General features: G+C 45.7%; 1 non-coding gene across 1 annotated transcript; it reads right to left on the minus strand.

Moving 5' to 3' along the window:
* Positions 1-377: 377 nt before the first annotated feature.
* TRNAC-GCA (transfer RNA cysteine (anticodon GCA)) lies at positions 378-449 on the minus strand. The gene has a single exon. It is a non-coding gene; the product is annotated as a tRNA-Cys (tRNA).
* Between the last annotated feature and the right edge of the window lie 7,161 nt (positions 450-7,610).

Below are 7,610 nucleotides of genomic sequence, written 5' to 3' on the forward strand. Positions count from 1 at the left end.
CATGCAGACCAACAAAGAGAAATGATTGTCTTGTAAATGCCCTTGTGCACAGCAAGAGGGAGGGAAAGAGAAGGCAGCAAGGGCTGCGGGACTAGGAGAGGGAGCGATGCTCAGCCCAGCTCGTCACGCCATCAGGCCGGTCTAGTGTCCCTCCTCCCTGTCTTGTCCTCCTTCCAACCCAAAGAGTGCAGGGCCAGGCAAGGTTTTGTTGTTTCAAGTTTCAATCCGATCACTCCCTCTAGTGGACATCTGTTGAGTCTGTTTACCCAGCATCCATCTCTCCAGCTCTTTATTAATCCCCCATTTCTCACCTTTTCCCCCAAATACTCTCTCCTGAGAGATAAGCTCTAAGGTTGGTCATGTGAGTGAAGAAAACAAGGGGGCACCCGGACTTGAACCAGGGACCTCTTGATCTGCAGTCAAGTGCTCTACCCCTGAGCTATACCCCCAGTTACAACTGTCCTGCTAATATCATTTCATGTCCAGAATCATGTTGCATTAACACTGACAGTCAGTGGCAGAGATTAAATTTCAACTGATAAAAAAAATTTTTAAGGAATTTAGATCAGAGAAGAAACTGACTTCCAGAAATTCAAAAGTTATCAGAACTCTCCCTTTTCTTTGCTTCCTTCTCAAATCAGCTTTAATCTCTCAAACCAATCTCTCCACGCAGCTGAGATCCCACCTCCAGCACCTCTAGGTTCACATCTCCACACCTTGGTTGCCAGAGAGAAAAGGGCTTAACTCTGAAAAATCCTAGAGAAGGCCTGGCCTGGCTGGGTTCCAGTGCAACCAGGGGACAGGGTACTTGAGTGGTATAACCATTTCAGGAGTGACGTCACATAAGAATGTATCTGCTCCCACTCAGAATGCACGTCCATAGTACAGGGAGGGAGGGTGAGCCCCCAAAAGAAGTCAGGGGGAGCCAAGACATGGCCCCAGGGGGCCCCCTCTGCAGCTCTGGGCCTCGCCGGTCGCGTCTCCCATACTAAGCAAGAGAGCAGCCTATTGCCTCTGCTGCCCGGAGTCCTCAGAAGCCCTCCACAGCCACAGATTCCATGATGGTTTTCACCCGTTTATCCAGCAAGTACTTCGTAGGTGGCTACTGTGTGCCTGACCCTAACAACCGCACAGTTCCTGGCCTCAGGAACGGACAGCCTAAAGGAGATGCCTGACACGGCAACAAGTGATAGAACGTGGTGAGAACCGGATGCTATGGGAACACAGAGAGGGAGAGAGCATTCATTATTAGAAGCCTGACCAGAGGCGGGGGTCATGACATGCTCCCCATTTGAAATGGGTTGTGCACTCTGAGGGGCTTATTTAATAAACAGCGGAGGTAGGGAAGGAATTCTGGGTGAAAATGGCACTAAGGACTAAGGAATCAGGTGAAGCTCTTGACCAGGTTCAAGAATGGCTGGTGCACACGGCTGGTGTTGGGTGAGGTGGGAGGGGGTCCTGGAGAGGAGATGGCACAGTCTGTGGGCAGCAGGACCCCCACGGGAACTGATGAGCCACGTGGGCCCTGGGTGTAACTCCAGGGAGAGAGAAGGGATAGTCAGACCCACCAATGTGTTGAGGCTGGAGTTCAGAGCACTGACGGCAGGGCAAGAAGCTGGGGATCAAGTCCTGATGCCGTCTCCGTGTTCTGAACGTCCTCTCTTATCCACATCACAGCCCACTTGGCAGACAAGATCTTTGGCCTTTCTATGCCTCTGTTTCCTCATCTGTTAAGTGGGGATTATAAAAGGCCCTACAACTGTGCGGATTAAATGAGATCCCTTAGAGCAGGGGTCAGCAAACTATAGCCCACAGCCACGGTACAGCCCCAGGAGCAAAGAATGGTTTTGATATTTTCAAATGGCTGGAGGGTGGAAATGGTACAGAGTAAGTGCTTACTAAACATTAGCTGTTACTTCTAGTAATAATAATAATATATTGTGACCTGTGAAAATTATATGAAATGCAAATTTCAGAGTCCATCAAGTTTTATCAGAGCACAGCCGCTCTCACCCATCTCCAGCTGCTTTCCTCTACTAGGGCAGAGTTGAGTGGTTGCAACAGGGACCAAATGCCCATAAAACTAAAAATATGTACTCTTTGGCCCTTTTCAGAATAAAATGTGCTGACTCCTGACTTCGAGTCTTTATAGAGTTCTGCCGGATGCAGAGCAAATACTTAATAAAAAGTAGCTATTGCCGGTATTATTATAGCCGTGGGCAAACACCGTTCACTGGGGAGTCCGGAGTCTCTGATTGCCTCACTTTGGGGCATCATCAGCTCCAGCTCCCTCCTCTCCCCAGGTCTACTTAGAGCTGACCAACTGCTCCTCGCTGGGGTGGCGTGAACGGGCAGGAACAGGGGTGGGCACACGTCCTCGAAGAGCACGCACTGATTACACTGGTGGCAGGTATCTGGCCATGACTCTCGAAATGACGAAAGCACATAACTCTGACCCAGAAACGAGACTTCTAGAAACTTAAAGACATATGCACATATTTGTGGAATGATGTTTGTGCAAGGCTATTCCACTGCACCATTATTTGTAATTCCAAAACGCTGGAAACAACCCAATTGTCCCTCATCCGAGGACTGGTTAAATAAGTCACAGAACATCCTAGAGTCGAACACTAATAGACAGCCATAAAAAATGGTGATGCTCTTCTCTTTATGCACTGATATGGAAAGACGGACAAAGAAGAAACAAAACAGCAAGCTGCAGAACAATGTATGTACACACCATATAGCGCCACCATCAGTGAGGAACAAAGGAAGGGAGAAAATATATTTGCTTCCATATGCATAAAAATTCTCTAGAAAGATATACGGCCAACATTAGATGCCTGCAGGGAGGGGGAAGTGGAGGGGGGCAGAGGTTAGATGGAATATTCCTGCACACCCTTGCCTACTGTTCGAATGTTGAACCATGCAAACGCATTCTTTATTTCAGTATTTCATTACCCATCTAAGAAAGAAAGAAAGTGTAACAAGAACAGAAACACAATGTAGCCCAAGTGTCACCATTTCTGTGATGCTCTCCCTCACCTCCACCCCCTCCCACTGGGCATCTATCCTCCACATAAACATGTACATTTTTTCGTACAAAAAATAAATGTAAAAGTTATTAAAACATTCACAATAAAGATACTAGGAGTGATACAGTTCCCAAACCCAGTTGTTTGTGTAAATTATAATAAAATGCAAATAAAAAAGGATGCATTACTTGCAATTTCTAGCACCTTAACTTTACAGACCACTGGCTCTAGCACTAGTGTGATAATCTGTTTATTTACAGGCATCCCCACTAGACTGAGCTGCTTGAGAACAACCACTATGTTATATTTGCCTCTGAAGCCCCATCGTCGAACGCAGTACCTGGTACATAACTCAGGTTGAGAGAACCTTTCTGCGCTGACAAAGGCCAATCCTGACAGAGCGCCTTCTCCAGCTCAGCAGCAGGGGGAGGTGAGCACCTCTGGCACCTGCAGCATATGCAGATCCTGGTGCCACATCCACAGAGAGAGGAGGTCTGGGGGCCATGCCTGCATCCTCAGCTCATTCCTCCATCCACTAAGCCGTCCACCCTCTGCACGGCCACCAGCAATTTACCAGCTGCCTTAGTCTGCTTGGGCTGCCATCACAAAGTACAACAGACTGGGGGCTTAAACAACAGAAGTCAATTTTCACACAGTTCTGAAGGCTGCAAGTCCAAGATCTAGGTGTCAGCAGGGTTGGTTTCTTCTGAGACCCCTCTCCTCGGCGTACGGATGACCACCTTCTCACTATGTCCCCACAGGTTGTTTCCTCTGTGCATGTGCCTCACTAGTGTCTCTTCCTCTTATAAGGACACCAGTCCTACTGGATCAGGACCCACCCTAATGGCCTCATTTAACCTAATCCCCTCTTTAAAGGCTTTATCTCCAAACATGACTACATTCTGAGGTATTGGGGGTTGGGACTTGAACCTACGAATTTTGGTGGGGGACACAATTCAGCCCATAACATCTACAAAATTAATCTGGTCACATCATTGCCTTCCAAAAACGTCTCTTGATCGCTAACATTTTGTTGTAGTTTTTGGTTTTTTGTTTGTTTGTTATCTAGCACTGACATTCTAAGATGGCAAGGCTGGTGGAATGGGTGACCTCACCAATTGGCGCCAATTTCTAAAACCCATCTTAAGAATAAGGAATAATTACTGCTCCTTTTCCCTGCCTGGGTTTGACACAGGGTAAGCACTTTTTTTTTTTTTTTAACGTCTTTATTGGAGTACAATTGCTTTACAATGCTGTGTTCGTTTCTGCTTTATATCAAAGTGAATCAGCTATACATATACATATATCCCCATATCTCCTCCCTCTTGCGTCTCCCTCCCACCCTCCCTATCCCACCCCTCTAGGTGGTCACAAAGCACTGAGCCAATCTCCCTGAAGCACACTTTTTGTTAAATGAATGAATGTAGGACATTCCAGACCACCAATATCTAATGGCTGCCCACATCTCACAACACCATGCCAGATTTTGTCCCCAGGACTACAGGGTACAGCTCTTCTGTTTCTGTGGTGCACGCAGGCAACTCTGACACCATCGTGCTCGGGGACAGCCAGCCTAGCCACTTGCTCCTGGCTGCCACAGTCTTTTTAAAATTGGGAGTATAGTTGATTTACAATGTTGTGTTAGTTTCAGGTGTACAGCAAAGTGATTCAGTTATACACACACACACACATATATTCTTTTTCAGATTCTTTTCCCTTATAGGTTATTACATAATATTGAGTATAGTTCCCTGTGCTATACAGTAGATCCTTGTTGGTTATCTATTTTATATATAGTAGTGTGTATATCCCAAACTCCTAATTTATCCCTCCCCACCCCTTTCCCATTTGGTAACTGTTAAGTTTTACTACATCTGCGGGTCTATTTCTATTTTGTAAATAAGTTCATTTGCATCTTTTTAGATTCCATATGTAAGTGATATCGTATGATATTGTCTTTGTCTGGCTTACTTCACTTAGTATGATAATCTCTAGGTCCATCCATGTTGCTGCAAATGACATTATTTCATTCTTTTCTATGGCTGAGTAATATTCCATGGTGCGTGTATATAATATATACATGTATGTATGTGTGTGTGTGTGTGTGTATATATATATACCATTCATCTGTCAATGGACATTTAGGCTGCTTCCATGTCTTGCCTATTGTAAATAGTGCTGCAGTGAACACTGGGTGCATGTATCTTTTTGAATTAGAGTTTTCTCAGGATATATGCTCAGGAGTGGGATTGCAGGATCATATGGTAACTCTATTATTAGTTTTTTAAGGAACCTCCATACCATTTTCTATAGTGGCTGCACCAATTTACATTCCCACCAGCAGTGCAGGAGGGTTCCTTTTTCTCCATTCCCTCTCCAGCATTTATTATTTGTAGACTTTTTGATGATGGCCATTCTGACCGGTGTGAGGTGATACCTCATTGTAGTTTTGATTTGCATTTCTCTAATGATTAGCGATGTTAAGCATCTTTTCATGTGCCAGTTGGCCATCTGTATGTCTTCTTTGGAGAAATGTCTGTTTAGATCTTCTGCCCATTTTTTGATTGGGTTGTTTGTTTTTTGATATTGAGCTGTATGAGTTGTTTGTATATTTTGGGAATTAATCCCTTGTTGGTTTCACCATTTGCAAATATTTTCTCCCATTCTGTAGGTTGTCTTTTTTGTTTTGTTTATGGTTTCCTTTGCTGTGAAAAAGCTTTTAAGTTTAATTAGGTTCCATTTGTTCACTTTTGTTTTTATTTCCATTACTTTAAGAGACAGATCCAAAAAGATATTGCTGCGATTTATGTCAAGGAGTGTTCTGCCTATGTTTTCCTCTAGGAGTTTTACAGTATCCAGTCTTACATTTAGGTCTTTAATCCATTTTGAGTTTATTTTTGTTCTAGTTCTGTGAAAAATGCCATTGGCAATTTGATAGGGATTGCACTGAATCTGTAGATTGCCTTGGGTAGTATAGTCATTTTAACAATATTGATTCTTCCAATCCAAGAACATGGTATATTTCTCCATCTGTTCGTGCCGTCTTCAAATTCTTTCATCACTGTCTTATATTTTCCAGAATACAGGTCTTTTGCCTTCTTAGGTAGGTATATTCCTAGGTATTTTATTCTTTTCAACGCGATGGGAAATGGGATTGTTTCCTTAATTTCTCTTTCTGATCTTTCATTGTTAAGTATATAGAAATCATCAGATTTCTGTGTATTAATTTTGCATCCTGCAACTTTACTGAATTCATTGATGAGCTCTAGTAGTTTTCTGTTACTGGCTGCCACATTTAGTCAGGGCTCTGGAAACCAAGTTCCTATCATGCAGCCAAGTCCAGGTTCTCAGAGTGCAGCTGATCAAAATGTGCCAAGGGGAAAAGGTCCCTAAGACATACTCCTAAGTGAAAACAGCAAGCTGCAGAATGATACACACAGTATGGTATGCGTGGTTTTTAACCCCTTTTAAACCCTTTCCGCACTACCTACATGTATGAAAATGCATAAAGAAGGAGGCTGAAAGGCTACACACCAGAATGACAATAGTGGGGACCCCGGGGAGAGGGCTGGGGATGGAGGGTGGCCAGCACAGAGAGCCCTTCAGCTTCATGTGCATACATTTTCTTGGTTAGAATGTATTCTTGTAAGAACACGTTTGCAGAGTCAAAAAGCAAACACTTTCAAAGGTTAGAGGCTGGTTAGTCTGTTCAGAGGGATCTCCAACCTTGGTCCTCCAATGCGGACCTGCCTCCGAATCCCCTGAGGAACATGTTGGAACTTCAACGCCCAGACCTCCTGAAGGAGAACGCAGAATACACCTTTCCTAGAATGCCAGTAAGAGGAGCCTGCCCCTGGAAACACGAGTAAATAAAGCAATCTGCACACACTCTGTCAGCCCGCAGGTTTGAGCCAGAGTGTGTGGAAACGGCTCCCAGGAGCAGGGCCTGTCCTGGGGGGGTAGGCAGGAAGCAGAGCTCTCTCCTGATGAATCTGGAAAAGCTTACAGAGAGGGTGGAATGCAAGGAAGTAACTGCTGAAACATCAGGAACCTCCCAGACCACAGGGTGGACCCCGAGTCCCCCAAAGACCTCATTCCTCCGCCTCCCGATGCTCACTCGAGCCCCACTCAAGAGCAAACCCCCGCTCCATGGCAGAGCTGAGCCAAGGGCTGGGGGCTTCTGGCCCCGGGGCACCTCGACCAGGCCCTGCATGCTCTGCGTCTCCCTAGGACCTTCTGAACAGCCCAGTCCTGACACGTCTGCTGTAGGGGCCCAGCCCCGGTGGCTACAGGCTGACTGCAGGGCTGGGCCTAGCTCACTCCCTGCCCCACAGAGGAGGAAGCAACTCCCAGGTTCCTGCAGTAACGGCATTCACAGAGACAGGTCAGAAACCACAAGAGCCACCCTGCCTGCCAGCCTCTCACTCGCTGCTTCTTTTGTCCTGCTGTCGTGCCCCGTCCTGGCGGGAGTCTGAAAATGCCACTTTTAGCACCAGTCTTACATGCCAGCCACTCAATACCCTGGTCAATACCTACCTTCTTCCCAGCTCTGAGTTCATGGTAACTTAATTTACC

The sequence above is a fragment of the Balaenoptera acutorostrata genome, chromosome 7 (genome assembly GCF_949987535.1).
Source record: "Balaenoptera acutorostrata chromosome 7, mBalAcu1.1, whole genome shotgun sequence".
NCBI lineage: Eukaryota > Metazoa > Chordata > Mammalia > Artiodactyla > Balaenopteridae > Balaenoptera > Balaenoptera acutorostrata.